The sequence below is a fragment of the Schistocerca serialis genome, chromosome 7 (genome assembly GCF_023864345.2).
Source record: "Schistocerca serialis cubense isolate TAMUIC-IGC-003099 chromosome 7, iqSchSeri2.2, whole genome shotgun sequence".
NCBI classification, from domain to species: domain Eukaryota; kingdom Metazoa; phylum Arthropoda; class Insecta; order Orthoptera; family Acrididae; genus Schistocerca; species Schistocerca serialis.
In genome coordinates this window covers 206,938,356-206,951,932 of record NC_064644.1, presented here as the reverse complement: position 1 = coordinate 206,951,932, position 13,577 = coordinate 206,938,356, and the positions used below count along the sequence as shown (strand labels likewise).

At 41.6% G+C, this 13,577-nt stretch overlaps 4 non-coding genes across 4 annotated transcripts; 3 read left to right on the top strand and 1 right to left on the bottom strand.

Moving 5' to 3' along the window:
- Positions 1 to 1,756: 1,756 nt before the first annotated feature.
- On the bottom strand, positions 1,757 to 1,833 carry Trnas-cga (transfer RNA serine (anticodon CGA)). The gene has a single exon. It is a non-coding gene; the product is annotated as a tRNA-Ser (tRNA).
- Positions 1,834 to 1,982: 149 nt separating this feature from the next.
- Positions 1,983 to 2,059, top strand: Trnas-cga (transfer RNA serine (anticodon CGA)). Its single transcript has one exon. It is a non-coding gene; the product is annotated as a tRNA-Ser (tRNA).
- A 224-nt stretch (positions 2,060 to 2,283) lies between these two features.
- Trnas-cga (transfer RNA serine (anticodon CGA)) lies at positions 2,284 to 2,360 on the top strand. Its single transcript has one exon. It is a non-coding gene; the product is annotated as a tRNA-Ser (tRNA).
- Positions 2,361 to 2,584: 224 nt separating this feature from the next.
- Trnas-cga (transfer RNA serine (anticodon CGA)) lies at positions 2,585 to 2,661 on the top strand. Its single transcript has one exon. It is a non-coding gene; the product is annotated as a tRNA-Ser (tRNA).
- The last annotated feature ends 10,916 nt before the right edge of the window (positions 2,662 to 13,577 follow it).

Here is a 13,577-nt window from a genome sequence, read left to right as displayed (position 1 = left end):
TCTTGGTTTCAGTGTCATCGAAATACCTAAGTGCGTACTGGTTGTAATGTATTTGTTTATAACTATATACTGTTTTAGATCTCAATTACTTCTTCATGATCACTTACGTTTAACACACATGAGTAATTTTTGAGCGGTGTGCTACTCAGTAAGCTTTTCTGATTTTTCATGTTTATAGGTTGTTGAGTCATCCTTTACGATACACTGCATCCTTGCGGGCTATTTAGTGTCCCTGTGTGTGCTTGTTTCATGGCAGTACATGATCTACAGATGCATTCGCACATTAATGTTTTCATCATGAACAGTTTCCTTGTGGGCTTCTTCATACGTTCTACGCATGTTATGATCTGAGGTGGATCTTACATTCGGTTTTATAACACATCTTGGACATTCATTTTATAGATATGCCATAGTGTATGCCCCTCATCTGTGTACAACTAAGCATTTTATACTTCGACACGACACGTAGATCATGTTATTTCTCTTTAACTGTTTGTGAGATATTATTTCCTTCCATTTATCACCTTCTATAGTTATTTTGTCTTACAGTAGGTTATTTGAGAGTTGTGCAGATAATTTATGTCCGACTGGTCAATAAAAATCATGAAGAGTTATTTAAAGAAGTTTTTAGTAGATAGTATAATTGTACAATGTATTCAGTGGAAATTCGTTATGGTATATTTTAAATATGTGACAATGGATGTATCTGTTCGTTCTATTAAATGTTCGGTGCAAATTCTCTTGCAATTGTTTCTCATAATGTTTTTAATCTGTTTCTATGTAACTTGATTGATAAGTTGATAATGTTACCGTTCTGTTTTACGCATAGAGGCCTGAAGATGGTGAAGCGTTGAAACTGGTTGCATAAAAATAAAATAAAATCATAAGGACGGCTGTAGGTGTTTTATTTTGTCACAATAGTAAACGTCCCAATGACCTCCTGCCAAAAGAATGGACATCCAAAACTTTACAAAGGATGGTACACTGTTGGCCGTAGTTGCCTCCTCCACTGGTCACGGACAGAGTCTAGAATTATGACGCTGCGGCATTCCTTGCGCCTGCATCCTAGCGAGACGTCGTTCCTCTTGCGTCGATACGGATGCTTTGCCCAGCCTGGTACAGCATGGATAGCTGCTATCGTCAGAGGGAGTGCGCTCGATCCCACTCCGTGCTTCTTTTTCAAGCGCTGTGGTGTAGGCAGCAGGCATTGAACCCAGTACTGCCGGCGTGGTAGGGCCCGCACCCTTAGGCGCTTAGGCGTACTGGACGGTGGTCCGCCAGGATCCCTGGTCGTCGTCTTCCATCCCACACTCAGAGAGTACAGCCCCTGGTGCTGCACTGCTGCTGGTAGTTCTTCAGCTCTCCCATCACTAGCTTTTGGTGTGACACAGTATGTTCGTCAGTGGAATTCAGCTCTGCGCCACTCCACGTCTGGCTGGTACTGCGCTGGTTGTTCTGAGACAAGACTTACTAAAACAACATGGTCATGGAACGGAATGTCGTTGCCACGGACTCCATCGTTCCCCTTGACCTGAACCGTTCTTCTCTAAGGAGCTGAGGCTCCGGCATTTAAAGAGCTCTCTGTGGTTCTGTGACGTGTGGTTTGCTAGCGATGACTGCTTGTTGCCTCGATATGCTGCCACTCTTGCTTTAATTCCCTCTTAGTAGCTAGCTAAATTGGTCTATGAGTCCAGAATGAGATTTTCACTCTGCAGCGGAGTGTGCGCTGATATGAAACTTCCTGGCAGATTAAAACTGCGTGCCCGACCGAGACTCGAACTCGGGACCTTTGCCTTTCGCGGGCAAGTGCTCTACCAACTGAGCTACCGAAGCACGACTCACGCCCGGTACTCACAGCTTTACTTCTGCCAGTATCTCGTCTCCTACCTTCCAAACTTTACAGAAGCTCTTCTGCGAAAGTTTGGAAGGTAGGAGACGAGATACTGGCAGAAGTAAAGCTGTGAGTACCAGACGTGAGTCGTGCTTCGGTAGCTCAGTTGGTAGAGCACTTGCCCGCGAAAGGCAAAGGTCCCGAGTTCGAGTCTCGGTCGGGCACGCAGTTTTAATCTGCCAGGAAGTTTCATATCAGCGCACACTCCGCTGCAGAGTGAAAATCTCATTCTGGAAACATCCCCCAGGCTGTGGCTAAGCCATGTCTCCGCTGTATCCTTTCTTTCAGGAGTGCTAGTTCTGCAAGGTTCGCAGAAGAGCTTCTGTAAAGTTTGGAAGGTAGGAGACGAGATACTGGCAGAAGTAAGGCTGTGAGTACCGGGCGTGAGTCGTGCTTCGGTAGCTCAGTTGGTAGAGCACTTGCCCGCGAAAGGCAAAGGTCCCGAGTTCGAGTCTCGGTCGGGCACGCAGTTTTAATCTGCCAGGAAGTTTCATATCAGCGCACACTCCGCTGCAGAGTGAAAATCTCATTCTGGAAACATCCCCCAGGCTGTGGCTAAGCCATGTCTCCGCTGTATCCTTTCTTTCAGGAGTGCTAGTTCTGCAAGGTTCGCAGAAGAGCTTCTGTAAAGTTTGGAAGGTAGGAGACGAGATACTGGCATAAGTAAAGCTGTGAGTACCGGGCGTGAGTCGTGCTTCGGTAGCTCAGTTGGTAGAGCACTTGCCCGCGAAAGGCAAAGGTCCCGAGTTCGAGTCTCGGTCGGGCACGCAGTTTTAATCTGCCAGGAAGTTTCATGGTCTATGAATGTTTTCCCTAGCTGTATCTATTGCTTCTCGTGACATCCCGCCGAGCGAACGAGCGTACGTGTTATTTTGCTTAGTCGCTGTCCTATTCTGTGTTCCCGCTGCGTGTGCTCTCTCTCATTCAGCTATTGCGGAGTTTCAGACTGTGCTGCCCTTCTTTCTTGCATCACCGTACTTTCTGGTCTGCCGCTAATCATGGTGTAACCCAGGCTGTCTTATGTTAAAGTGGTTGAACGCCGCTAAAAAATTTATTACTTAGAACCTGTATTACTCTGTTCCGTAACACGTCCCTGCCCTTTGTTAAAATTCGTCCCTAATTTTCGGCTTCACTTGTTCTTATTTAGCCTATACATTCTTTAACATTAATTTACATTTCTCGTAGTGCTACGTTACAGTGGAATACTGAATCTTAGTGGATTCTGCTATGCTTATCTAATTAAAGTGTCGTGTTTCTGCTTCCATCTCATGACTAGGTTGTATCCTTTTTACTGGCATTTGGTGGTTTGCTATTTCACCTGAATGTAACATTTTACGTTTCAGACAGAAGTAGATTGCACAAATAAGTATCAGAACCAAGATTACGCTCATGGTTGACAAACTGCAAAAGTTTTCTTCTCCTATGCTTTCATGCTACCGTTACACATGCTGCAATATTTGGTTTACTGAGATCTGTTGGTTTTCAGAATTTATCAAGTTCTCTATCGACTGTAATATAGTTGAACCCAGCGAGTTGTTGATAAAAGTCAGGTTTTGTGGGATAGAATGTGTGGGGAGTTTCTCCGGCCAGCATCTCGGCCTATAACCTGAGAGAGATGTAAACATTATCACTCCGCCCCATGCGAGCTAACATATCAGAGATTTTCGGGCTCACATGCGGTTTCTCTTCGTCGAAATGTCTTGGCTTAAACGCGTCTATGGGTTGAACCTCACGTGTCACGGTACACGCCCTAAATTAGACACTTGACACCCTTTGGTTAAATTGTCTGGCTGATGGCAAGTTTGCGAAATACAAAGTTAACATAACATATAATGACAGTAATAATAATATCACGAACTAAATTAACGACCCATAAATGATGTAGTCCACACAGTTGCAATTTGGTTAGAATAATGTTTATTCAGAAAGCAAACTAAAAGCGAAAATGGTCATATTTAGCGTTACTGTTACATTCGAGCGCATATCCATTTGACAGAGCTCGCACTCACAATCTCACCGCGAAATACAAGTTATCTACGCGAAAAGTTAGAGTTCACAACAGGCGTGCGGCTGCTCACAGCTCAGAGACTAAGTCCCGCGATACCACACAACGCGAAATTTTCTAAGTCGTTCACCTCCTAGCTGCCTAAAGACTGACTTTCCGCTTTCGCGTCTCAATCCAAACTGTACATTTGGTGTCTCCACCCGAACTGTCCGCTTTCGCGTCTGCCCCAGCACTGTACCCTTTGGTTTCTAGACCCGAACTCTACCCTTTGCCCGTGTGGGACCGCTTTTCCATCTCGCCGAACCTCCTCGCTTAACTGACTCGGGCAGTTCCCTTTCCTGAAGTTGACTGGCTACAGCTTATTCTACATTATTTTTCATTTTTACATATTTAAATAACCAAAGTTTGACCAGTTTCACGTTCTAAATAAAGTAACAGTAATATCCATTACATAACAAACGTTAAATTCCTTTACATATAACCAGTACAATTTCCTTCTTAGCTTTGAACGCCAAGGCCATTAGCCTTGCACCAATGTGCTTTCTGATAAATAAGTAAAGAACAGAAGTAACTATTATACACTAAACTTTACAACAAATATTCTATTACCTAATGATTCAATAAGGTGTCGTGATGTCATCGTTCAATATGTTGATCTGATGCTTAACTGTAAATGCTAATAACTTTTAAACAAATTAAGTTACAGAGTTGATATTTACGATTTTTGTCATTTTAATGATGCACTTCTATGTGAAATTTCGATGGTTAAGATCTACCAAAGCGTTCAGATTTTAGCATTCAGGTCTTTGTTACACGATTTGTTCATTTCACTTTAACAGTAAGTCTTAAACTATTATAGATATGATCAATGTTCAAATTTTATTGGAATCATCATGAAATTTTATGGAGGATGACAGATAAAAATTACTGTGGCTTCATTCCCTTCACTACTACAGAATTAAAGTCTTCATTGATGTTTCCCTTTATGGCCGATATTAGGTCCGCCATATTTAACACAGCCACGTCACCTTGGTCACAAAAGCCTTCTACTGGGTTTCCTATGACGTCGGTTCTCGTCTGTCTCACTCGCACACTACAGCGCTTAGGCCTCAATAGACAATAGACGCCTGTGAGTTTCCCTATCTCGTGGTAAATCTGTACGCTTTGTGGCATCCGGGCCTGGACGACAGGGTTCGTTTCACAATTTCGGATGGCTGACTCTTTTAGCCGTATACTTAAATGAAAGCGAAATGCTCGTTAATTCACACTTTCTCATTTAAAGAACTAACTAAAGACAAAACAGTATAGTAGAAGAAAAAATGATACTAACGAAGTACCAACAATCATGATACTTCGATTACACTGGAGAATCCTACTTACTTACTCCTAGATATAAGTAAAAAGGTATATCCTTGTTAGGTAATTGCTTATTTCAGTAGAAGAAAAAATGATACTAACGAAGTACCAACAATCATGCTACCTCGATTACACGGGAGAATCCCACTTCGCTTACTCCTAGATATACGTAATAAGGTATATCCTTGTTAGGTAATTGCTTATTTCGTCCTTCTGATCTTTCCGAAATGGTTGAAGAGATTTGTGGCAATGCGTCAACTGCGCCATTATATGGTTTGACTCGACTGACATACACTATCAAAGTGTTTGTTGGTAATTGCAATTTTACCTTGACCAGTGAAGTCATTTCAAAAACTTGGTACAGTCCTTGATACTTAGTCACAAACGTCTTGCTTTTTCCCATCGGAGTATAACAATACCCATTGTCCTATTCTATACTGTGGTAGTTACTTGCTATTTGCCCACTACACTCTTGTTACTCTAACGTTTTTGTATTGGCCCCTTTCACCATTTTCTAAATTTCTTTCAACTATTTTTGCAAATTCTTTCAGTCGTTCACCTTGTGGACCCAGTTTATATTGGAGCACATCGAAAGGTGATGGCATTTTCCTGCCATATACATCTTCGTATGACGAGAGACACGTTCCATAATGAACTTTTGCATTGTAGGCACAGACGGTTAGGTTCAAATAGACATCACAATTTAAATGCTGTGAATCGGCGCAACGGCTCAACACCTTAGAGAATGTACAGTGAAATGAGCTGACACGTAACTGCTAAATTTGTAATAACCGACATAGTTGTTTCAGTGGTTCAGATACAATTTTTTTTCCCTGGTCTGTGATAACAGTTTCAGGTCTACTGTACTTTAATAGCCACTTGTTCACCGTTGCTTGTGCTACTGTACTAGCCTTCTGATCAAGAATAGCTACCATAACCAAAAAATGTGAAAAATGGTCCAAAATTGTTAAAAGTATTTGTTCCCAGCAGGTGTTTTGTTAAAACGTCCCAGAATGTCTAATACAAAAAAAAAAATCTATCTGCTTCAGGTAATCACTGAATCTCTGTCTTTTAATGATTTAAATCGGATCGTCGCATGCACGGAACACAGTTTGTTACATTCAGCGCTACATCATTGCTACGTGTCTTCCACCAGAATCTTTCAGCTACTCATCGATCTTTTGTATATTTACCTCTGAAAGACCTGATAAAATTTGGTCATGAGCCGGACGTAACACTTCCTGTCTCAGTGCTGCAGGAACGACAAAGCGCGGTCCGCACTTTGTAGTTATATAGCAAGCCTTATTGTATTTCAAACAGTGGCAGCGTATGAAACAATGCACATTCCCTGTCAGCTAGTTGTGCCTTTATCCAGCCCGTCCAATCAAAACCTTTTACTTGTAAACCTACAACCTTTCTGCTTAAGGCATCAGCAATTTTATTTGAAGCTCCGGATTTATGAATCACTTCGTAATCGAATTCACTTAATTTCAGTGCCCATCTCGCCAGTCGGCTTTATGGATCCTTTAACCCGAGTAACCATCTGAAAGAAGCATGGTTTGTAACGACTTTGAATTTCCAACCATACAAATGACAAGGAAAGTATTGTGGAATAGTTTGTTCCTGCTTTATTTGCATAACTGGAGGCATACGCCACTGGATGTTTATTTCCATCTATATTTTGACTTAATGCACAACCCAACGCGATGTTAGATGGGTCACATGCCAATATAAATTCAAGTTCAAAATCAGGAAACACTAACACAGCAACTGACAGTAAAATTTTCTTAACTATCGCGAAAGCCTCTTGACACTGTGGTGACAACTGGAAACCAACTCCTTTCTTAAACAAACTGGTTAATGGTCGTGCGATTTCAGCTAAACCCTTTACAAATTTACGGTAGTAATCACATAAACCAAGGGAAGATTGCAATTACTTAGTAGTCTCTGGCGCAGGAAAATCACGTATGGCTGATGTAAGCCTAGGACCTGTTTTGACTCCATCTCTTGTAATAATATGACCTAGATACGTTACTTGTTCTTGTGAAAAACGACATTTCTCTACACTTAATGTAGGACGTGCTGCTTGTAACCTACTAAACACTTAATTTACGCTTTTAATGAGTTCTTCCATTGTTTTTGAATGAACTATTACATCATCCAGGTTGACCAAACAATTTTGGGTTTTCGACCACAAAGGACATGATACAGTAATCTTCGAAAAGTAACAGGAGCAGTCTTCAATGTCTCATTGTTCTGCAGTGGCTCAGACATACATAATATTTCCTGTAGAATATCGTCGTCCACCATTACCCAAGCTAACAAGTAACAGGAGCATTCTTCAATGTCTCATTGTTCTGCAGTGGCTCAGCCACACATAATATTTCCTGTGGAACATCGTCGTCCACCAATACCCAAGCTAACTTCACTGTACCAGCAGGTACTTTGTCATGCGTAACAATCCTTATTGCATGTGTACGCAGTTCATTTGGTAACACCTTAGCTAACGATGCACCTTGTGACATTGTAACATTTACAGGTGTCGTACCCACTGAAAATAACTTTCCGCCAAGTTCGACTGCGAAAGATTAATTTTAGCATGATGCCTATCCAGGAAGTAAAGTCCAAGAATCACAGAATGACCTTGTCCCACAGACGGCCATACTTCCGTTTGCTCACAGAATTCCTTACTTCCAATATGAAAAACGAATCGTGTTGTCCCTAATGACACGGCACCAATGTCTTCACCTAAATTATTTCTTGGAGTCGCTAATCTTCCCCTACCCATGAGGTGTATCCACAGAAATATTTGCGCCTTTATTGACCAGAAACTTATACTTCTTGCTATTTATGATGCCCATCCTGCAACAATCCGTCTCTACCTTAAATTCTGCAGTATTTTGAGTTACAGATAATGCTTTCCGACGGACGAAACATTCCCGCTGCGGTTAAACGCGTCCTATCGTTTGTTTCCGCCATTCCGCTTTCTACTCCTACATTCATTCGCTTTATGGCCAAAGTGCCCACACCCATAGCGTGTACCTGGTTGCATCGTGCTCTGACATGTTCCTTGTTTCCACAACGATAGTGAATTTACTCTGTAACAACGTTTCTCTATGCGTCCTCGCGTCGCCCTATCTACTTCCTGCAAATGCGTGGCAATACGCAGTGCTGCAGCTAAATATCCGGATCTTCCATCCTAACTCGTCGTAAAATTTCCGCAGGAATGCCCCTAAAAGCATATCTTAAGTCCTGTTCTCAGATTACCACAGGATAATACGATCGGCGTTTTGAATTCCCGTTAATTCATTTGTCTGAGCGTTCACCCCACGTATTCTGTCAGAAAAATTTCATACTGTTTCATTTGCTTTCTGAGTTAATCCACTCAACTGATCTCTAAAATACCTAGCACTATTCGGTTTACGGTACCTCTACCGTAAACATTCAGCTAATTGCTTGAATGAGATTGCTTTACCAAGTGTTTCATGATACATGACGTATGTCTTCGCTTTACCCACAAGGCGTAAATTAGTCAACCGTAACATAACCTTATCTGACAAATTACACATTCTGGCTGTAGCTAAGACATCATTAATACATACTGTGGCATCTTCAGTTGTCTTCCCAGAGAAAGTTGTGATCAAGTGAGCTGCAGGAGAATCTATTCAAAGTGATACTGCCCTACTGAAGATTTTGTTTCACCCGAACCTGGCTGTGAATTTAATGCAGCTGAAAAAGCCTCCAGTTGTGCCATTAATTCCTCATCACACTCTCTCTGCTGTGCATTCTCTTCCAGCAAATGTGATACTTGATCGGTTAAATAGAATTCGGCTACTGCCTCAGTGGTAGAAACCGACCTTGTGTCTGGCATTCTTGTGCCATTTACTACTATCTTCTAAACCACAACACGTAACAGGTACGTGTGACACTACACACAGAACAGATAAGAAACTTAATATTATAATACGTAAATGACCATGAATTACGGTCAACCCGACCCTTTAACCATCCTAGATCAAACTCCTTACACACCATAATTCTAACACTTCCACGTGACCCAGTAACTGGCACAACAACTCATATGGCTTAAACCAGATTAACACATGCTAATGAACACAACTTACAAATAATATTACGTAGAATTACTATTTCTTTAATACCATATCCCTATATTACTAAAATAATGACGACAGTATATGCTTACCACAGACTCAACCCATGACATAGCCACCAGAACAGGTGAAATATTTACATGTGCTTACCGTGTTATAGTTGCTGTCACGAAGTCTGGATTCTCGCTACAGTGATCTACTGCAAGCGCTGAGGCGAAGCACCTCCGATGCCCAACCTCCAGATGAAAATAGCGGAGTCGACTCTTCTGACGCCAATTTACAGAGGAGCCGAGCATTTGACGCCTCTGCACGGTGTCAGGAATCGTCTGGAAGCGCTCGCAGCGCTAATAAAACATGATTATTCAGTCAATCATTGTGACAACGTTACAAAGGGTGGTGCACTGTTGGCCGAATTTGCCTCCTGCCCTAGTCACGGAACCGAGTGAGGTGGCACAGTGGTTAGACACTGGACACGCTTTCGGGAGGACGACGGTTCAATTCCGCATCCAGCCATCCTGATTTAGGCTTTCCGTGATATCCCTAAATCGCTTGAGGCAAATGCCGGGATGGTTCCTTTGAAAGGGCACGGCCGACTTTCTTCCCCGTCCTTCCCTAATCCCATGAGATCGATGACCTCGCTGTCTGGTCTCCTTCCCAAAACAACCCAACCCAACCCTAGCCACAGACAGACTCTCAGTGTCGGACGCTGCGCCAGTCTTTGCGCCTGCGTCCTAGCGAGACGTCGTTCCTCTTGCGTCGACATCAGTGCTTAGCTGGTACAGCATGGATAGCTGCTACCGACTGAGAGAGTGTACTCGATACCAGTCCAAGCCTCTTCTTCCCTGGAGCACCCCATCCGCGGTGTCTAGTAGGCGGCAGGCGTTGAACCCAGTACTGCCAACCTGGTAGGCCCCGCACCATTAGGCGCTTAGGGGTACTGGAGGGTTGTCCGCCAGGAACACTGGTCGTCGCCTTCCGTCCCACACTCAGAGAGTACAGCCCCTGGTACTGCACTGCTGCTGGTAGTTTATCAGCCATCCCGTCAGTAGTGGTTGGTGTGACGCAGCATGATGTTCGTGAGTGGAGTTCAGCTCTGCGGCACCACGTCTGGCTGGTACTGCGCTGGTTGATCTGAGACAGGACTTACTAAAACAACATGGTCATGTAACGGAATGTCGTCGGTCGACACGAACTCCAGCTAAAGCAGAGTTGCCGACTGTGTTGCCCGTCTGTCTTGCATCACCGTGCTACCTGGTCCACCGCTAGTCGTGGCGTTACCAGCGTATCTTATGTTACGGTAGTTGAGCCCCGTTTAAAATTTTATAACTTGAAATCCGTATAACTCTGCACGGTAATACCGTCTTCTCGGTAGGTATACTACATTTTGGTCATATACAGTACAATATTTCCTGGGAAGGTACTGAGCATCTGCTTGGAATTTTTAGTAATCTTCACCTGTGAATTAAAATATAATGATCGCCAGCTACATTGCTTAGAACTTGGTACTGCCATTCGGTACTTTTCGAAAGACTAATGCACGTCAGACTGTGCGCGCTTGTTCAGTACATTCTCATTCCCATAAAAAAGCATTTCTTTTCCGTTCAGCAATTTATAGTGCAATTTGTCACCAGACAAGCTTCATCACGAAATTAATTTACTGAAAACTATTACAGTTAATACCGGTTATGATCACTCGCTACTTAAAAACATCTTCAAAGTTGAAGCTGACAAAAGAGTGAGAACATTAGATATCAATCCTCTTCCTGACGGTAACGAGTGCAAAAAACGTTTTTCGATACCTTTTTAGGCCCTATTCCTTATAGATTTCGTCATCTACTATTTAAAAAAAATATGGATCTAAAGTTTCTTTTTCTAGTAGAAATAACTTGCAGAAACATATTATTCACAATCTCAAGTCCACTTATGCTCCTATTCACAGTTTGAGATTATAAAATCACTTGTGATACATGTCATGTTTATTATGTAGGACAAACTGGAAGATCTTTTAATGTCAGGTATAAAGAACATTTATTGGGTAAAAGAGGTACTAATGTACATAATTCCACTTTTGCTGATCATCTGTTAATTTCCGATCACAAGCCGAAATGTGGTAAAGGAATTAACATTTTACATAGGGAAAAGAAAGGCTATAGGCTCGACGTACTTGAAGAGCTGGAGATTTTCAAGCATACTTCTAAGAACGATGACCTCATCCTCAACGACAGCTACAATTACGTAACAAGAATTTTTTTCAATGGCTTTAATCCACTGCTCGCGGGTTTTTGATTCCTTTATTTTTACTACATTTTCCTGCCTCTAGTTTCGAAACATCTTTTACTTCAAATCTCGCACAGATGTGGACTACTAAACTGTCCTTCATGTAGATCTTTTTGGACTGTGCAGCTGTATGTGAAAGCATTCTACAATACCCTGTACTTTACGTGATGAGCATTTCAGTAAAGCCTAATAAATGGCTCTTAGTTGTACTTGATTTACTTCATTACATTGTATTTTCTAAAGTACATTAATATGTCATCCTTTGATTTTTTAGTAATTAACTATTGTTTAATTCGTTAATTTCTGTTGTAATGTCTCAAATGGCCGTATGTCACTCTCCGAGACCGATAAGAGGCGCCACTTGTGTCTTGTTATCGTGGCAGCAATATAAGCCACTGGGCCTCTCCGTTTTATGTTATTCCTTGCAAGGGATACGTACCGACGGCTGGAAGGCATTTAATTTTTAATTTTTACTTGAGAATGTCTGCTCTAAGCTTTCACAGTTGCCTTCTCGCAATGTAACTGACCTTTGTGGGTCTGACATTTTTCATGTTGGTTAATGTTTCTGTCACATTTATCTTTCTAAGTATTATTTTGTACGGCTTTTAAATTTTTGTTCTGATGAAGACATCCGCAGGGGTGTCGGTACCTAGGTAAATGCATTAAACAATTATTGGCAACCGGTTGGCTGCGTTATTTCACCATTGATGATTAAAATTAATGTTATTTTTGAGGTAACTGACGATGTAAAAATTGGTCTGTGTTGTGTGAAACCCTAGTCCGATGTAAGAGACGACCTGAAGGCCCTAATCAGGTATATAAGTGACAGCTCTTGTAGTAGTGCATGTATGTGTTTATTTGTTCACCTACGACAGCCATGACTTCCTGAGAGACTGCTCGTTGCTCCCTTTTGGGTATCTTAGCATTTAAAGCGCAGTTTCCCACAAAGCAGTATCTAAGTTTACTTTAATAGATGGTACAACGGTAGCGTACATCATTTTTCCGCGTCAATGGAGGGGGACTCTGATTTCTCGTCACTAAAAGACACCTATCCTTCCAAGTGCGTCAAAACTAAAATAATTCAGTGTGCAAGAAATGATTTATCAAAACTTGTAAGCTTAACCCTGAAAAGTGAAAATTTTTTGGGAATTTTTATGATACCTTATTTCATAGCTACATATTGTTTAATTTAACTTATATCAGCTCAGTACTAACAAAAACCTTTGATATAATAGATAAAATAACTATCGATAAAATTTTATGTTTCTAGTGTTGTTAATATTCTGTTGAAACTACGCTGTACAGCCTGTGAACCTATCACTGTCTATAAGCGTGCAGTAATAGATATGTCACACGTATCTCTTTCAGAAAGTAACGAGACTGCCAAGAGTGTATAATGCGAAGTCTTGAACTTAGATAGTTCGTTTGGTGGTTCCACATGAGCCGTGAATGCAGTTTTGTCAGAATACGTTTATAAACAATTAGTAGGCGAGAGTGTTGTAGCTTGTAGCAGTTTTCACTCTGTTGCCTCTAATTATCCCTGTAGTAGAAGTTCAGTACATTTTCTTCTTACAGTTTTAGAAGATAGTATTCACTTTTTGTGTGCTGCAATCTTTTTCTGAATTTACAAGATCTACTCCGTAAACATGGTTTTCGAAAAGGCAGATCATGCTCCAGCTGTGTCATCACCGTGACACATCTAATAGAAAAATATAGTGAATTCAGTTTACCCACTTTTTTGCCTTCATTGACAAGAAAAAAAAGTGAGTCGAAACAAATTGTGATGAGTTTTAAGAAACAGAGGGAATCCATCTCATCTTATTAGAACTGTACTGGGTTTATATAGGAACAACAAAATATAAATGAACAGAGCTGGCAACACACATAATATGGCCGAAATAAACCAAGGAATTCACTAGGATGTCCTGTCTCACCC